This window comes from Micropterus dolomieu, linkage group LG03 (assembly GCF_021292245.1).
Source record: "Micropterus dolomieu isolate WLL.071019.BEF.003 ecotype Adirondacks linkage group LG03, ASM2129224v1, whole genome shotgun sequence".
Classification (NCBI taxonomy): Eukaryota; Metazoa; Chordata; class Actinopteri; order Centrarchiformes; family Centrarchidae; genus Micropterus; species Micropterus dolomieu.
In genome coordinates this window covers 3,692,059-3,712,029 of record NC_060152.1, presented here as the reverse complement: position 1 = coordinate 3,712,029, position 19,971 = coordinate 3,692,059, and the positions used below count along the sequence as shown (strand labels likewise).

The 19,971-nt window shown below is 40.7% G+C and overlaps 1 protein-coding gene and 1 long non-coding RNA gene across 2 annotated transcripts in view; both read left to right on the top strand.

The window, feature by feature from the left end:
• LOC123968365 (protein PTHB1-like) overlaps positions 1–19,971 on the top strand; it is an 86,172-nt gene that overhangs the window by 26,853 nt on the left and 39,348 nt on the right. The window lies entirely within an intron of this gene.
• On the top strand, positions 13,470–16,281 carry LOC123968366. The gene is made up of 2 exons (XR_006824449.1): positions 13,470–13,765; positions 15,874–16,281. It is a non-coding gene; the product is annotated as an uncharacterized LOC123968366 (long non-coding RNA).

Genomic DNA, 19,971 nt, shown 5'->3' with positions numbered 1-19,971 from the left:
TGTCTTATACCGATACTCGTGACAGAAAGTGCTTGAATGAAAGCTGTAGACACGTTGCAACAGTCTTGGGGTTTGTACCTAATTAGATAAAAGACAAGTATTACTCACATAATAGATACTTTTTTGGGACCCTACTTCCTCAATTCCTATAAAAATGTTGATGTTGTTTTCGATGCTTCTTCAACCTGACAAGAATCAACCTTTAAAGGAAACCCTATCTTGGTAATAGCTATTATTATAAGGCAGATTATTAGGTACTTACATTGCTTACTTACATTGACACTCTGAAATATGTACCATGTGCAGTCACATCCTCCTTCTTTTTATGTGGATAAAAAGAAGGAATCTGGAGAAACACAACTATCCACACCATCCTTCCCTCTCACGGTAGTTGGGTTATCAGCAGCAGAGTGAAAGTGCACATGTAATGAAACTTGTGACTTGTGAGTGATAGTCAGTGTTCGGGGTCGGAGGAGACTTGTACTGACATGGCTGAATTACACGGTCCTGCTGTGTCAGTCTGTCTGTCAGATTACAGAAACACAGTGAACACAGCTATCAGCTTACTGTCACATACTGTGGCTGCTTTTCACATCCATGAAAAGCAGCTGCCAGAATTGACACACCAGAATTTCTGACCCATGGATCTCTGTTCTCACCACCCTGCGAATAAAAACACAGTCAGAAAATAAACTCTTGTTTGGCTATTGCCACACACACAGACTTTTTAAAGGGTAAGTGTATTTGCAGATGGAAAGTAAAATATGTGGCTCATGAAACTAAGCTTGAATGTTGTATCTGTAAGAGTAGGTCATTACTTAGATACTGTCATACACCTGCAGGCTGTTGGAAGACTCTAGAACGAACTTTTATTGTCACATACATGTTGCGAAATTCATCCTCTGCATTTAACCCTTGAAGGGAGCAGTAGGCAGCCACTGAACAGCGCCTGGTATTGATATATCATGCTAGGCACTGACTGGTGAACCTACCAAACATGTTTTTGACGGTGGGGGAAACCGGAGCACCTGGAGAAAACCCATGCAGACACAGGGGACCTTGGACAACTCCACATGCTGGGGAAACCGGGGCTTGAACCCACAACCTTCTTACTGTGAGGCAACAGTGCTAACCACCATGCTAGATGTGTGTGTTATATCAGCTGTTCGATCCCCAGGCTCCTCCATGTTGAAGTGTCCTGAACACCAAATTGCACGGGATAGCTGTTCTATCAGTGTGTAAATGTTAATTTCTGTCTCTGATGAGCAGTTGACATCTTAGGCACCATCCACACTACTGCGTTTTTGAATTAAAACGGAGACCTTTTGCTACGTTTGCACCTCCCGTCCAGACTACAACGATGAAATGAAGACCTAAAACGGAGAAGTTTGGAAACGCTGCCCGACCCCGTTTTGCGTTTCAAAATTCCAGAGGGTGTTTTAGTGAAGACGGGCCAAAACGGAGGACTTTAGAAACGATGATGCAGCCGATCACAATTGGCTCTCTGATTAGGTCTTATAAGTCATGCAAAGCAGAAACACAATGCTACTGACCAGGTTTTAGTCATAGTATTTTTATTAAATTATTCTGTACCGTGCAAATAACACTTATGACCTATCACCTATCTGCCTACACCTGTATTGTGCATGTCGCCGTTTGCTTTGCGACGACTCCCAGTCTGTTTTCCGCCACCACACATCCGTGTTACATTCAGTAACAGTCCCAGCTCGTTATTGGTGCATGCAAAAAAAAATAAAAAATCTGGTCTGATTCTTCGTCTGTATTTATTTATTCATTTGCCAAATCTTCTGTAACTACGTAATAGACCATCTGCTTCATGTTTGCACTGGCATGCTCATGCCCAGTGTACCTGAACGGCCACTAGATGTAGAAGGAGATCAACTCCAAAACGCAGTTAAAACGCTGGTGTGGACGGAGATCCTATTCGTTTTAATTCTCCGTTTGTAAACTAAAACGGAGTAGCCTTAGCCTCTGCCATACGTGTATGAATGTGTGCGAATGGGTGCATGTGACATAGTGCAAAACGCTTTGAGAAGACTAGAAAGGTGCAATAAAAGGACACTCGTTTACCATTTATTTCAAGGGATCTGCATTATGCATCATAAAAAAACAACTATCTATGAGAGAAAGAGATGAGCAAGCTAATTTCAACCACATCACATAGAATACAACATAACATATATTTTTTCATTTAGCTGACGCTTTTATTCAAAGCGACTTGCAACTGCTATATCTGTCAGAGGGGTTAAGTGTCTTGCTCAGGGACACAATGGTGGGTGTGTCACAGTGGGGGATTAAACCCAGCTCTCTCACACCAAAGGCAGGCATCTTATCGATGCGCCATCACCACCACCGCATACACTGTTGGGAAGGTCAAGAGTGTGTGTGCTTGTGCATCTGTGTGTTTATTAAACCCTGAGGGGATACACAGCAGTTTCTATTAAACACTTGTGTTTCATCTGTCTCTCCTAATGTAAATTAAGGTTGACAGTGTTCCCATGTCCTTCCAGTACATCCAGTAACACAGCACAATCAACACACTATCGTTGATATAAGTACACACTACCATGACTTAAAATCTGATTACATTGGTGAATTGGCACTGATCTTCTAACAAGTCAACATGTGGATCAGGATTTACAGGAAATCTGTAGGGGATTGGTTCTGGTAATTTGGGGGAGAAAAAGCTCCAATTCTAGGTTTACGAGATTCGGTCGTATGTTGGAGTGCCACAAGTGTTTGTATTTTTGCCTCATCAGGGGGTTACATGGCATTTTAATTGGTGTGGTGTGTTCACCAAATTACAGCTGGTTTTCAAGCGCGTGTCCCCCAAGTCAAACATGTCAAATGTGTGTTCTCAAAATAAAACTTCTAGCTTTTTTTTTTTTTTTTTATTTCAGCTTGTCACGTGTATGTTCCTCGGGTCCAACTAGGTATCCACACATGCAAATGTTTGCCAACCACCCTAAGGCCAAGTCATCATCAACTGTGAGGCAACTGTGCCTTAAGTGCAAGTTTCTTAAATCCGACTGGTGATTAAAAGTTCTTCCTGACATCCATTTGAGTTCCCTGAAATCCATCAGTTTGTCAAGTGTGTGCTAAACAAATCCAACTCATCACCATCTGCATGTTCTCTAAATCCACGTCTTCATTAAGTGTGTCCAGAAACAAATGATCAGCCAATGGCAGCTTTAAATCTTTCAACACATTCTTTTTTTATTTGTTTAAAAAAATAATATTTATTTTAATTAAATTATTATTTGTCTAAATGGTTAAATTTAAAGATATTCAGTCTAAAACAGACTTAGGATTATGACTTAAAAAGCCACTGTGTGTGACTTATTGTAGTATTTGAACCCTCTCGGGTTGTTAAAATCCGCAAATTCACAGAAACAATACTGAGGACGGGACTTCAGTGTCCTCAAGCCTACAACAGAAGAATTAGGGACTCCCCTGAATTTATTGGAGTGAGAATGGAAGGTCATCCCACCATCACTCTGACCTCCTGACTGCTTTTAATCTCTGGGCTTGTAGCTTGTCAACAACATTTTTAGGTAGCAACATTTGCTCTTGTACCGGCACTCCAAAGGTTGTGCGTGCCAACAAAATCCCCACCGTAGGCTATCACGCCATCTCCGGAGCTATTTGTTGGCCTTGGCTGTGTTGACGGAGCGCTGATGAGATGCCTGGCTGTTTAATGTGTGTGTAATGTTCCGCTAATGTCTCTGCATCCACATTATCTGATCGGCTATTCTTGGCCAGAGGCTAATGCTCGTGGTGATTACAGCTAGAGATGTGGACAATGTTCCAAATATTATTGCCTGGTTGGGTACCAGGGTGGAGTAACGCTTATGGACTTGTGGCATGCTGTAACGGAAAGTTCAGGGGTTTTACAGCCGTTAAGTCCTGTCCGTGACCTTGTGCTGGAATAGCTCACTTATAAATTTAGTGGTAAAACACTCCAGAATGTCATGAGCAATCTTACATTATTGTTTTGTACATTATTCCTGATTGTACATTACTGAAAATGACGTATTATGCAGATATTTGTCATATTTTGAATAGTTTTTATTTTATTCATAAATGTTTTATTTTTTGCAAAAAGAATGCAAGGCTCAATTAGTTTCCCTTGCAGTAAATCCAGGGAATTTTATGGTGCTCTTGAAAATAAAAATAAAGTCACAGAATAGAAACATTCTTCGGGACACATACACTACATGAATTGATGCCAGTACCACACACTGAACACATTATAGAGACTGAGGAATTACCCACGGCATAGTTACTGGGATGTACCAATCTTTTATGAAAAGTTGACACACATCATTGCTGGGACAGTGGTGGATCGATGCGTCACCGCAAGCTGACATGTTGTGTTTTTCCAATGTAATCTCAGGTATCGCGCTAGGCATTTGTGTGTCAGGGTAATGCATTTTAATCTTTTTGTGTGTTATTTAACGCCTTTACAGAAGGTGCATTTCATGAGTTTTGGATGTGCAGGAAAGAACAAAGTCAGGTGATCTTCGTCATCATGGTAACAAGTTTTGTTGGGCTTAGGCACCAGTGGCCACATTTCAGAAAGTTCCTAACTTTCAAATCCATTCTTAACTGTTTGGTAACCATGGTAATAAGGGTTAGGGCCCGTGTCCACCAAAGCGTTTTTTTTCTGACACCAGTGTCTTTTTTCAATTCATTGCAATGGGAGCGCTGCGTTTTTCCAAGTTGGTAAAAACGGCAGCAGCGCGACGAGGCGATGAGCGTCTGTTCCGCACTGAGCGTTTTTTTTCCGGTCGCAGAGAGTTGAAAAATGGAAGGAAAAAAAGCTGCGCTCGTCACTGTCACTTTTTACCCAGCTGTCCAATCACAGTGCAGGAGGGACGGCACATCCGATTTTGAACGAAGCGATGTGTCTACTCGCCGAGGTGTTTCCTCGCCTGCAAAATCTCATGAACCCGTGTCTGTGCTCTCATGTTTCAGCCTTCTCTTCATGCAGAGCAAAGGCCAGAGCAAGTAGGCCTACATACTTTGTGGTGACATTTTTACATTCAGTAAAATTAAGTAGGCTACCCTACTTGCAGCACATCGCCTCCACGGAAATCATGTATCATAGCAACCACAGCGTCTCGAAAAAAAACCCCACTGCGCCTCCAAAACGCACCCTAGCGCTCCCTGCTAGGCGTTTTCAGAAAAGCAGGTGGCATTTTCAGCTGGCAAAAAAGACTTTGGTGGACACAGGCACTTAGGAACCTGATTTAGGATAAAGGCTATTACATATTAACAGTTCCTTAGTCAATGTTCCTATCCTAACTTAAGATAGGAAAAGTTTATTACACAAGCATCCTAACTTTATAAAATCTTAAATAAACTCTCCTAACTTTAGGATAACTGTTAAGCTGTCCTAACTTTTACTTTTCCACCAGGTAGTGTTAACATCTTTGATACGTGGCTGCTCTTTCACTTTCCAAAGAGAAGAGCCACCACCAGTTTTCGTCTGCTCTTTAGATACAAGAGCTGCCTTTCTCTTTATCTTTCACTTGTCAATGTAGGCTACTTATTTTCTTTGTGATAGCATGCCGGATACGGCGGAGCCTCTGCTATGTTAGCCCCCTCTCGTTCTTCAATCTCCCGAGTTAACGCTGATGTACACTATGAGTACACCCCTCACATTTTTGTAAATATGTGATTATATCTTTTCATGTGACACTTTGACTACTTTAACACTACACTTTAACACTTGCTACAATGACACTTTGCTACAATGTATAGTAGTGAGTGTACAGCTTGTATAACAGTGTAAATTTATTGTCCCCTTAAAATAACACATCACACAGCCATTAATGTCTACACTGCTGGCAACAAAAGTGAGTACACCCCTAAGTGAAAATTGTAAATGTGTAATTTGGATTTCTTGACAAAGGTTATCAACACCTCTACCTCATCTGTCTTGATGTTTTTGCTCAATTTTACAATGTATAATTCAGTATGTTTTTAAAAAAAATAAAGAAACAAAGTAGCAAAGAAAAACGGTTACAAAGTTGTTTAGTTCAGTGAGATGAGAAAAATAGAAGCAGCGTTTGTTGCTAGATAAAAGACATAAAAGTTGGATTGAGTATTTAGGATTTCCTAACCTGAGATAAAATAAGATGAAGTAAGATGAGATAGGATTCTTAAAATAGTAGGATTCTTAAAAACCAAATTGAGAATAATCCTATATTAGACTCTTCCTATCTTAACGTAAGACTTACGATAGGAATCTCTGTAATACTGCCCCATAACTACTTGGTTGGGTTTTAAAAGAGACCTAGTGTCCTAGATGAAAATCCTATATTTTGTTTGACCCATCCATCATCCCCATCCTCCTCCCTATGCAGACTTTGTTGCTCTTTATACTACATCACCTGACATTTTTTTCTCTATGACATTAACTCGGAAAATGAAGTGCTGTTTCTGCAAAATTAAAAGTCAGTACAGACTAAACGGCATGAAATGAACCGTGAAAAGCAAAATATGCACTGTGATATGATAACACGCGAAATAGCTTATCACATGATGGAGGTGACATGATGACACCCAAGCGCTGTCCATTTGCAAAAAGGTATATGGACAAAAGTTCCAAGTGAACCTTGAGTTTAGAATTTTTTATCAGATCTGTGCCCTAAGCCGAGAATGACTCCTCCATGCTTGAATTACAAATGGTTATAACAAGGATTTTTTAATCTACATTACTTCTTCATTCAGGGCATAAATTACTAAAATGTAATAATTTCTCTGCATTAGGTGTTTTAAACAGTGAACAATCTCTGATGTACTTTCTACTTTTTAACCCTGTCATTGAATGCATCACATCATATTGAGAAAAGTGGGTAATTTATGTAAACTCACGTTTTAGTAGATCCAAAGTAGAAACGTATTATAAAAGTATTTTTTTGCATATTGGATGGAGCAAATCATTGCTGCAACAACACTGTTGAGTTCTTGAATTTACCGTAAGCACAAGGAGATGATATTTGAAGTGAAATAATAGCAGCTACTATGGGAAAAATATATCAACTGTTTATTAAACCACTTGGATGCAACAGGGAGCAATCTAAGTTAAAGGCCTGTTGATAAATACTGTAAATTAAGGCTAAGAGAGAATGAAAGCCAAACAGAGGGGAGAGGGAGTGAAAGAAAAGGAAAGATTTAGGGAAGAGAAGGGGGAGGAATAGAGAGGCAGAAAAGGGAGAGGCAGGAACTATTCTGGCTACGATAACCATCAACAAACCAGACAGTCTTTCAGAGGTGGAAACCCAGATGTGTGTGTGTGTGTGTGTGTGTGTGTGTGTGTGTGTGTGTGTGTGTGTGTGTGTGTGTGTGTCCCCTCAGGTCATGTAACATGTGGTAAGGAGGCAGTGTTTTTGCGGTAGTGTCCATTCAGGCTTTGGCTCCTGAGGGAACCTTGCAGAAGGAATGAATGTTCTTCCTCTGGGAGGCCCATGTAGGAAGTACAGCTTCCAGCGGGGAGGAACCGGCCTTCACACCCCCTGCTGCTTTTCACATTAAGGCCACGGCAGCTATGTTATGGGATATAACCGTTAATCTAATGGATTTTATGGTTTCATGGGTCAGTTCGGCTATACAAGGTTTGGACCCCATAATTTCGACAAAAAGTAGGCTTGATGTTTTAATATCGTGTGAAAAGAGTGAGATGTTTGAGTGTCAGAATCATGTGATGGTTAGCAGTTTGGCAAACTCCAGTTTTTATTTCCGTTCGTCTTTCTTGCTCACACTCGCTTGAAGTCTTGAAGAAACTTTAATGATAAATGAAAGAACACATATTTAGTTCTCATCATAACATAAATTAGTGCAGAACAATTGTCTGTTTTTATGTAATAGAAACACATGTATGGGCCGATATCCATACAGACGTACATCATTTTACAAGAGAGTTTGCTGAATCACTAATAAACTATATGACGGGGTTATTCTACACCCTCTTCCACACAATTTTTTAACAAGAGACCTTTAATTTGGCAAGAAGGAAGCAATGAATTGTAGAGTATACTTTTCCAGGGTCGGGCTGGGAAGTGTAGGCCTCTCTTTCGGTCTCTATCTCTCCTTGTCCCATGCAAAACCCAATAGGTAACACATGTGGGACTGCAGCTGCTACTGCACTCGTCACTCGCGTGCTCTCTCTCTGTCTCTCTCTCACTCCCATGCTCACTCATTTTCATACTCATAGGAACTGAATTACAGGAATCAGGGACAGGATATAAAAATAATCAATCCGCTCTTCATGTTGAGCGAGGGTAAACAAATAAGAGATTGCAAATATCGAAAGGGTAGTTCTTTTTGCTTGCAATAAATGGGAAACAGTAAACTATTTTGTTCTCTGACAGTTTATTGATTGACAAACCCACTTGTTTCCAGCTGCAGCCAGCAGTTGTTTTCAACAAGCAAGTTCTGATAAATCCACTGTACACTAACTGTTCAGCAGACAGACACAGTTAGAGACCAACTGCTGAAGAAAGGGGAACATATAGTACCTATGAGCCAGATATTTTCTCCCTCTGTCAGTTGGTGGAGACCAAACCAGGACATACAATACATTCATCGGGTGGACCCAAACACTCCAAAATGAATAATAAAGTTGCTCTGTGTCTTATTGATGTATAAACAGGCAACTGTTTGTGAACACATTTGCTTAACAAACATTTGCTGCACAACTTAAAATGGTGATAATACATCAGATGTTTTTAAGCTTGTTCTGCTGCCTTCAAGTGGCCAAAAAGGTACATGATTGAGGACTGCATGTAGTTTATTATTAAAACTTGTTGTGTTTTTGTTCCCATACTTTGCAAGTAACAAGTAATTTATAAAAAGTGTTCCTCCCACCTATCTGTAAGCGTCCCAAGTTTTCCCCTGGATTGGCTTCACTTTATGCACCCTAATGATTACTATTTATTTTGCATTGTGCTTTATCATGTGGGCCAAATCTCATAAGTGATGTGCATACTGTACTGGACATCTTAGTGTTTTGGGTGATATATTTTTACACTGTCTACACATGAGGTGTGGCGTGAGCAGCATGTTAGCAGACCAGCAGCAGCTGCACCGGGACATAGTGTCTGTGACATCGCCCATAGGTTCCTGAAGAGCTTTTGTGAAGCTCAGTGCAGTCAGCTCCTGGCAACTCTGGCCGTCGCCATCTTGGCATTGCCTGACTCAGTGCCATACAGTTGTCAGGAGGGGGTAAATTAGCTATAGCACAACCAGGTTTTGTACCAGGCTGTAAAGATGTTTATTTCTGCTGTAAAGTTGGGCATTTTAACATTAGGGTCTATGAAGACTCCCTTTTGAAGCCAGCCTCAAGTGGCCATTATAGGAACAGCAGTTTTTGACACCTCAGCATTGGCTTCAGTTTTCAGCCCCAGAGGCTCCTGCTCGGTGTCTACACCAACAGACACACCATTGAGCTCAAAGATCAATACACAATCTCCTGATTTACACAGCCTGTGTAGATACATGGATTGATTAAGATAGAGGCATATCTGTTCCTTCAGACACGTGTGAAATGGACGACTCGGCTGCAACTCCTCCTGTGAAGACACGCTGTTACTCAGTTTTTTGTTTGGGTACTTTTTAAAAATGATAAAATGTGTGAAATGCCAATTCGTGCATGGCAAATATGAAATAGTTTGTGCACAGCAGAAGTTCTGAAAGTCTTTTGAAGCGCCTTGTATATAGCTTTGAATGATAAACCCTCATTTCTCTTTTGTCCTGTACATTCATGCCAATTTGTACAGTGGCAATAAAGATTATGAGCTCTCTGTCTCTTTCTATTTCTTTACATCTATCTGTTGTTCATTTTTCTTAATGATGACAGTCTTGTGATGAGTTGTATTTTTCTTTCCTTTTCCCTCTGCTGGAAAAAACTTTATTCATGTTATGTGTGGATATTGGGGTAGTTTGTGTGTGTGTCAGTGAGAGAGAGAGAGAGAGAGAAAGAGAGAGAGTTTATCAGGGGAGACGTGTCAATTAGCTGGGGGGTACAGAAGGCAGAGCCTGAGGTTAGAGGTCAGGGCGGGGGGATTCGTCAGCTGTCACTAACTATAAAAACTTACTGTGTTCTTGTGCACATGTGTGATCGATGCTGAGGGCCTCGTTGCGGGTCAATAGCTACTGAGCCGAGACTGAGAACACATGCTTTTTACACACACACACACACTCTCCCAGTCCCAGCACACTGTGGGTGGTGACACCTTCTCCTGCTGTAAGACTGACAGCACAAAATTAATAAATGAATAAATTACCTTTTAGAGTCAAAGCCCCATTTTTTTTATTTCTTCTATGTTCAAAATATATCTTCAAAAAATATAATATATAATATGATTCTGTGATTATGGAGAAAAGAAGAGTAAGCTTCATCACCACCCATCTGTCAATCTAACTTTACCCCATTTTGTGGAATGAGTTTTGGTTTGGTCATTTGTGATTCATCAACAAAAAAGACAATATTTTCTGCTTTACAAAAAGATCTTGACTTTGTGTCATGTTTGAAAAGAGCACAACCCAGTCTGTTAAAACAAACAAGAAATAAATAAAACTGTTGAAACAAGTTGAACTTGAAAAGGATTGCAGGTAAACATCCACAAATGTACATAATCAGCCAATAAAATCTCCTTCAAACAACAATAAAACCCAGCTGGTTCCAGCACAGACTTTTCCTGTTAACATGATGGATGCCAACTGTCTCATATAAACAACTCAATTAGAAAGCTTTTTTAAAATTGATGCATTTTTGAGAATGCCCAATATCCAATATGAACTCTGGCCTCATATTCCTGCATGTATAGTAGTCTCGGCTGTCATTTTTATCAGAAATAATAACATTAAGTACGGGAATACTTTGACATCACTACAAAAAAAAGTCCAATATAACAATGAACAACAATTCTTTAAAAAAAACAAAACACTTAGACTAGCCAAACGTATCTTATGATAAAATACTACTCGGTGTCACTGAAGTGTCTTTGTAAACATCTATCACAGTTTACAGACTGACTTCCCACTTCAACTTTGCCTCTAATGTACTTTCTGTAGTACACAGTCTTCCTGCTTAATGAGAGATTATTACTGTCAAGTGCACGCACTTTTAGTTTTTCCTCCAAATAAAGTAGTTTAGATAAACTCGATAAACTTTAGGCTTACAACTTGTCTGATCATCTGACTGCTCATGCTTCTTGTCATCTGACTTTCTTGTACTAATTGAATGATTTCAGCCATTACTTTGATGTTTTCACTATTACTGTAATCAATAGAAATGGTGGCCAAAGATCCAAATTGTAATAAACCCCAATTATCCTTTTAGAAAGCTTACTTTAAACATTTACTATGTAAACAAAGAAAAAGTTAAATCCCTATGATGCCAGACTGAATGATGACTTTGAGGTAATGATTTCAATTTTCCAAAGTTCACATATAGACTTTCTAGAGGTCTGGAAATTACCTGTTCCTCTGAGAGCTTAAGTGTTTTCTCTAGCAGAGCGAGAAGTGATCAGTGTCAGTAGAAAGAGTCAGGTCAGTTCTCTCAGTGTTGGCAACTGCTCAAAACAAAGTACAGGCTTTAGACCGCAGACAGAAGCATTATGGGTACATAATGCCTCCTCTCCTCTCCATCCTCTCTCCCTTTCCTTCTCACACCCTCCATCTCCATCTCTTCCTCTATTCTTCCTGCAGTCTTGTGTGTGTGCCCAGTAATAAGAGGGGTGTGTGTGTGTGTGTGTGTGTGTGTGTGTGTGTGTGATCACAGAGGACGTGATTAGTTTCCTTCATTAGGCTAAAGGCTGGGCTTTGCTCCATGGCAAATATTGGGCCATGGAAATGAGAGACATTTACGTGCACAAACACACACACACACACACACACCCACACACACTTTGAAAGGGCACACCTCTAACACTCATCTAATATGCGCTCAGTCCCGGACAGGACATTCCTCATTTATGCAGCACATGGTCATACGCACTCAGAAACACACACACACGTATAAACCATCAAATGCACACACACACAAATCTATGCAGTCATATCCACACACACCTTCTGACCACAATTTGACACTCTCCTTCACACGCCGAGTAAACATATATACTCACAAAATCAAAACTCTTCAAACACACACACACACACACATTCTGGCCTACTCCACACTACCCAGCTCCACCACACAGACTCAAACACATCCCCATGGAAAGCACACACACACATGCCAAAGCAAATGTGCGCAAGTTGTTGCTCGGTGGAGTGTTCCCGGTGGCTTTAATTAATTCCAGCAATTAATGAGACATGATCAGTTCCAGACTGAGCCGGTCCAGTGGCCGCCACGTGTGTGTGTGTGTTTCATGTTCTTATATCCCGAGGGGGACTTGAATAACCTGAATGCACACCAACCCATGGGCACTTGGGCAAAAATCGAGGTCCTGGCGGATAGAGATTGCTTTTTGAGGGTTAGACTTGGTTTTAGAGTTAAGGTTAAGCATGTAGTTGTGATGGTTCAGTTTAGGCTAAGGGGCTAGAGAATGGATTGCGTCAATGAGATGTCCTTGCAGGGATAGTGGAACAAACGTGTGAGTGTGTGAGCAGCCTTTTAGCGAAACACGCTAACCACGCAGTGCTCAAACACACCGATCACCATCACTGCTGCACCAGCCAAACAGGAGGACCCCATTACCTGCTGTCACTGCTACTACATCTACTAATGCCGCATTCAGACCAAACGCGAATTTTCTCCTTGCGACGCTTTCCTCGCGTGAGTACATTCGCTGGAAGTGTTCACACACAACGTGAGAAGGCGATTTTAACGCGATAACGTGAATAAACACAACTTGCCATTACTACAGCTGTATGAACCCAAAGTAAACATTTTGCTGTGAGTAAATAACAATAAACGGATTAAACTGATGCCGAAAGAACTACAACATGATGCAGATTTGTTAAACATATGAATTCATGCTTTGTCAGGTCTGTCAGCAAGACAGCAGGACAACAACTTCTAAAATGTTTGTTTTCTGAATGGAGTTTGGATGGATCAGGGCTATGCTATGCTAACTTGGTCCCAGTAAAGTATAACGATAGCTGGAATACAGTTACAGGCACATTACATACACGTTTTCCGAACTCACCAGGTAGTTCAACCTTACCGTTTATACCGATATAGTTTGATGTTGAGGTGATTAATTTGTTTCGTAAAGTCCTGCCAGCGTTTGCTCCTCTCTCTCCCTCACTGCGCAGCCCCGCCCCTTCCTCTGCGTCTGCACTCAGCTGTCTACTCACAAACTCTCAACAAGATGGATTGAGACACAGTGCTGGTCGACACTGTTAAAGACCTGGCTTGTAAAAAGAAAAGCACTGTTCAGTCAGTGTTTCGCACACATACACTTCCGCAGGCCGCCCAGGTTAGACGACACACTGTTGCATTTATCAGAGAAACACGGTGATTACGTTTCAAGTCGCGACACTGGACACACCAGTCAGATGTTATTTGTTAGCTACCACGTTAGTTTTGTTTTGATAGGCTACGTCGTCAACACACCTCCGCAACATGCAGCTGCTGCTGTGAAGGGAATCACCGGAGGAAAAGTCCAGAAGACAAGTTCTGTTTCTTTTCGGTGACTTTATACAGCCTAGCCTACTACTGATGGAGAAAGTCACCGAAGCGGACAAACAGGGAGAGAGAAACGTAAAGCACCTTTTCCACTGCAAGGTACCACCTCGACTCGCCTCGACTACTTGCCTTCTTTTGGTTTTCCTTTGTGTAAAGTTGTACCTGCTACCAGCTACTTTTTTCGTATCACCTCCGTCTTATCTGTCTTTAGATTCTGAGTAATGTTGAAACATTTTAACTTAAATCAAGAGACAGCTGTATGTGCGTCCCTGGTGTGTGTGTCGCATTAATATTGCGTTGCGACAGTTGTGTGTGGCGTCTCTATGACGACCAGCTAGATTGAGGGGTGCTATCTCTGGCCTGGGTACTATCTGCAATGGAAAGCGGTGGACTGTGTCGCCGCCGCCGCCCGACAGGAAATCACGCCTCTACGCGTCTTTGCATTGACTTTGTATGTAAACTCACCGCCCTGAACGCTCGCTTCGCTTTTGGTCTGAAAGCACCATAATACTGCTGATGTGCTGCTATTACTTCTTCTGCTGCTTGTTGCTACTACTACTAGGACGTTATACAATGGCCATGAAAAATAATAGTTATTTTCATTGGCTGGCAGATGTTTTTTTTAAAATGTATAACTCTACACCAGAGGTCGGCAGATAAGTCTGGCATCAGGCAAAACCGTTACATGGCAGGTCAGAACAAAGTCAAATTATTTCAAATCCTTGTATATTTTGAGCATGTTTAGCTCAGTCGGTAATGTGTGAGACTCCTGTTAGGAAGTTTGTAAGATCGATTCAAACTAACTGCGGGTATTTTAAATAAATTGATTATAAGGACACTTTTGCACATGTTCACAATAAAGCATGTGCTAAAGTGTGCGTATGCGTTCTGGCGTTTGATCCACATTCATAAACCTACGGACGCATATTTTCATTTCCCTGAGGAATTTCAGGGGAATCCAATCACACTTTTACTGACGGGTGTGTCAAGTAGGCCAGAGTCTCTGAATTTCGTTCAGAACTCTTCAGAGTAAAAGCTCTCAATAAACTTATGTCTTGTCATAAAGCATTGCTGCATAAAAAGTTGTCGCACTTTTATTTTGGAGGCACAATCACTTAAGAGGAAGTGATTGTGTGAGTAACTGTATCTGTCATGACTGAGATCTATTTCAGCAACAGCCGCTATCAATTTATTTATTTTTTATTTTTCTCCTATCAAAGCAATCTGGCTGGGGGCCAGATGTTATTGCTGGCAGGCCGCTTCTGGCCGCCCATTGCTGACCACTGCTCTACACCTCACACATAGTTCTGGTCAACAGGTTATTCTCTAAATCCTAAATCCATGCTTCTCTTGATTCCTGTCGTAAGATGCCTTGTTATAAGAGTCTCTGAAGTGTCCTTAAATAGAAAATAACAGACTTGCTGAGGAAACGACACACAGTTTCACAATTTAGTGTTGTTTTATTTTCTATAAAAGAACATCTTGTCGTGGGATATTACTTAGACATCTGCTACTTCTATTTCTTCTGCTACTACTACCGCTTCTGTCACTTCTATTCCAGTTCACACTTCTATTGCTGCTTCTACTATTACAATTTTACTGCTGCTGACGCTCTTGCAACTCTTATTAATTCTGCTACCACTGCCTCTGTTCACACAACTCCTGCTATTACCGTCACTATTACTGCTACTACATTGACTACTACTGCTGTTGCTTTTTATGCTACTACCACCGCTACCACCACTGTCATTACTGTGACTACCAATCTCACTTCCATTGCTGCTACTAACACTGATCCTTCTGCAACTACTATTACTACTGCTCACACCGCTTCTGATACTACTACTACTGTCATTACCAATAACAAGTGCTAATATTGCTACTACTGCTGTTCCTGCTAGTTAAATGCACACTTAGAAGTAGATGACTATAGATGCAGCGTCCGATAGCTTTTTCAAACTTCACTACATTTATCTTTGAATCTCTTTGTTTCCCCTCTATATCGCTAAAACATCATTGAATAATGTCTGGTTGGGATTGATTTAAAAGGCTAAGCCATTGTTTAAATAGACTGGATCAGGAGATTTTGACTATGGCAACAACTGTGCATGCAGATGCTACAGCCAGTGGCTCCTTCAAACCATTTTTGTTTTTTATCTGTTTCTTCTTCCCGGCTTTATTGCGGAAACACGTTTAACCTTTGACAGAAATGCAGTCACAGGAAAAGGAAGCTGGGGTTTGGTGCAGCGGACCCTGAGACCATCCACACAGCCAGGCCCACGGACCAGGCACCATGGCTGGTGATCGTCCCAGAGGAGAGGAAAGAGAGCTGGCCCAGCTTGGACTTAAGGCTGCTACACAGTCAAATTGGATGCACTCTTTCCCAAATGTAGAACTTTTTATGTTAAGGTGAAAACCATATTATCTTGTTACTGCTGTGTACATTCTCCCAGAAGAACATATATTGTATATATTCCTCTGTTCTAATCTAAATTTAATTATCTTTCATGTTCTGTCATCATTGTAGCGTGCAGGGACTACGAACTTTAATTTTGTTGTACAACCTTGTGTTGTGTAATGAAAAATAAATGTCCTTAATCCTAGTACTACTACAACTGCTGTTGTGTCTAATGCCTCTGCTTCTACTGTCACGAAGGCTGCTATGACTGCATCTATACAGCTTTTACTACTTGCTACTGCATCTGCACCTGTTGCTGCTACTACTGTTGCTACTAATTATATTATAAAACCACCACTCTTACAATTGGCCATTCTCCACCACAACCAATTATGTCCAAGAACGCACAGTGTTGTGCACATGCATGTGTCAGTGGACATTTCAGAGATGTATATGTTGGAAACCATACATTCTTTTCTATGTGCTGAGCTGGTGCTCCGCTGGATGGTAGTGGCGGAAGAGGGTTTAACGCAGACAAAGACAGCTAGGCTCCACCCACAGGAAGAGACTGCAGAGGTGGACACCAAACCTGACCTCTCCACTGTGTGTGTGTGTGTTAGACCGAAGAGAGATCTAGCTTACGGACAGTGTCAAGCTAATATGTGTGCATGAGCTAACTTCAAGACAAGCGATTGTCTCCTACACACACACACACGCACACTGAGCTTTGCGCTGCTTGTTGTATAGTGAGGTTTTGGAATTAGGAGGGAAACTCCCTTACATAGAGGCCCTGGTACACACACACACACACACACACACACAGCTATTTTTCCATAATTTGCGGTGCAGGGAGCTATGTGCTGATGTTTATGGCACTGTATGTCTGTCTGGAAAGACGTAAGGCTGTGTGTGTGTAAGGATGTGGGAGTGTGTGTGTCAAGGAGTGAACAGTTTTCTTGGAAGCTCCGAGCTTTGACGTTTATGTATACGTGTGTTTGTGTGTATGTCTAGCTCGGTTTATGTGTTAGTCTGTTTATCGTTGTGTGTTTTGGAGAAAGTGTTTATGCCGTAAAATTGGTCTTTCCTTCTAAAAACATGTACTCGCATGTAGTTGGTTAAAAGGCCTGGCTCTGCTGCTCTGTTTTTGTATTCTGTTTTTCATCAGCCAACATTGCTTAATATCAGCAGATAGTCACATTAAAGCTGGTCTCCTTGTTATCCCTGGTTCTCTTGCTTTGTCTAACTCACTGTTTTGTTATAGACCAAAATCTGTCCCTTAATCACTAGTTTACTCTAGTAAATTCAGATTTCAGAATTAATCATCATTTAAAAACGTCATCATCAGTGACAGGTGTAGAGACACATAACTTTAAATGTGATGTCAAAGGCAAAAGAAATGTATTGTGGGATTTTTAGCAAAACATACATGGAATTGGTCGTGCATTTTTGTTACCTTGTGAGAGGGCACTATACTGTGCATATAGTTTTATACTGAGAATTCGGGAATTCAAATTAAACAGTGAACTTGGTAGAGTGATTTTGGATGCAATTTACAGTTTATGTGTCATCCATCCTTCAAAGTAGACTAAAAGGTTTTTAGTCTACTTTAAAGGATGGATTCACATTTTTTTTCAAACAATACTCACATGTATGTTTAAAGAGTTGTCTGTTAATGAAAATGTTTCTCCTTGTCCCCTACTGGCACTGAAGAGATCCCCTTTTATTGCGATTCCAATGTAAGTGTTCTGCGACAAGAGCCACAGTCCTTGCAAGTTCTGCCAAAGCTAATTTGCAGCTTTAGCAGTCATAGATATATAGGTAGATATATGATTTAGTTAGCCAAATCAAGTGGGTACCCCAATTATAAACTGCAAACGCATATTAGTCTATGTCTTTCTAGCACATATGTCTCTAATGTCTATGACGGGATAGCAGTGTCTCCGTCAGTGTCTGTCCACCACTTTGGTCCAGACAGAAATATCTGCTGGATGAAATGTCATGACATTTTGTTCAGACATGATGCTATATCCTAATAACTTTAGAGATGCCCTAACTTTTCTTTAGTGAGCTTGCTTATGTTAACATTCAGCTCAAAGCACCGCTGTGTCTACGTAAAGCTTCACAGAGCCTCTAGTATGGCAGTAGACTTTTTTTATTATGAAGTGCTGATTTTTATAATGTCTCATAGTAATGATTGCTGCAGCTCCCCCACTTCCGATGTCCATATTACAGTCTGTGGTTTAGAGATGTATTATTTGCATTGAGGTGCTGTGTTTCTCACAAGGGGCTTCGTGATTGAGCCGTACCTAGTTCTTTGGTGATTTATTTTGCAGCTATAAAACCTGTTTACCAAACACATCACAGTAGTTTACAACCGTTCTGTTGGTCTCTACCATATGGGGATAAATGGCACTTCAGGAAAACACAACAAAACCAAACAAAACAAAGATGTTCACCAAACACACAGACCAGAGTCAGTTTGCTTTTTGAGGGGTTTCATTTCACAGATTCCATGTTGGTTCATGCTGCTCTGGAAGTGGCTCAGACAAATTTTTGGAATCACTGAGGTTAAGATAGCTGAGGTATAATTATACGTGTGGTTCTTTGTCAAATCACCAAACTGAGCATTCCTGCAGAGTTTTTTATGGGTCAACCACACACACATTTATATTCCTTGGAATACTTTGTCACTTTTGGTGCAAGCAGTTTTTGTTGTTGGCTTCCAGCAAGGATGCACATTTCAAAGCATCTCAGAGTACAGAGGGAGAGAAATATCTTTGGTGCACGCAAAGCATTAAAATGTATTCTGTAGTTTATACACAAACAGAACATCCACACACACATTTTTATATTAAAACTCATTTTGCAGTTTTCAAAGCATGCAAGTAGTTTAGTGGAATGCAGACACACGCGCTGGCGCACACACACACTCACACGTACCCCCTTGAGTACACTGTCACTCTTGGATGTTCACATCAAAGTCTACAAAGCCTGTTATGTGTGTGGCGACAGACAGTAATTAACTGGGAACATCCCAGTGGGACCAGTACTGACTGAGTCAATCAGTCACAGCGAATCTGATGAAAACCACTGGAATGTCTGCAGGGAGCTTGCATGCTAACACTTTGTTGGCACAGGAGCGTATAGGGCGTGTTTGTGTTTGACAGTCATAACAAAATATTTGTTTGGTAATTAAAGATGCATATTCATGTGTTAGCTATCTAATTGTGTGTGTGTAAGTGTGTGTGTGAGAGAGAGAGAGAAAATTATGTTGAGCATTTATATTGCTGTGTTTTATTGTTACGTTATTATTTAACTGTGTTAAATATATTGTTGTAGTGTAGTTTAATTTTGTTAACAAAACCTTTCTGAAATTTTCAATCATTGCCATCAACATCAACATTTTCAACATCCAATATGTCGTTTTTGTCATGGGAAGACATCAGAGAATTACTTTTCATGGCCAAATAGCTCGACTACAGCCCTTTGAAGGGCTATGGATGTTATTGTCATATCAGTTTGCTTAAAACTATTGTCTTGGCTACAGCTGACTGAATATGAACTCTTTTCTAGTCTCCTACTAACAGTAAAATGTTCAAATTGACCATTATTAGCATTACAGTAATTATATTAACACAATTATTTATATTGTGGTGTATATTTTGCTAGCAAGTTTGTCCGTGAACTGATAAAATATAGAAAGATTTTATTCAGAATACAGATCTATTCTAGCAAACATGCACTCACACATTTGGTGGCGACAGACAGTAGCCAAAGTTCATTTGTGTGTGTTTGAGAGAGACAGAAAAGAGGATATGAAGGGGTTAAACAGTGAAGTGCTGGAGCCAGTGAGATTGACCCAGACATGACCTGCCAATGAGAACATGGTTTAACCCCTCTCTCTCTC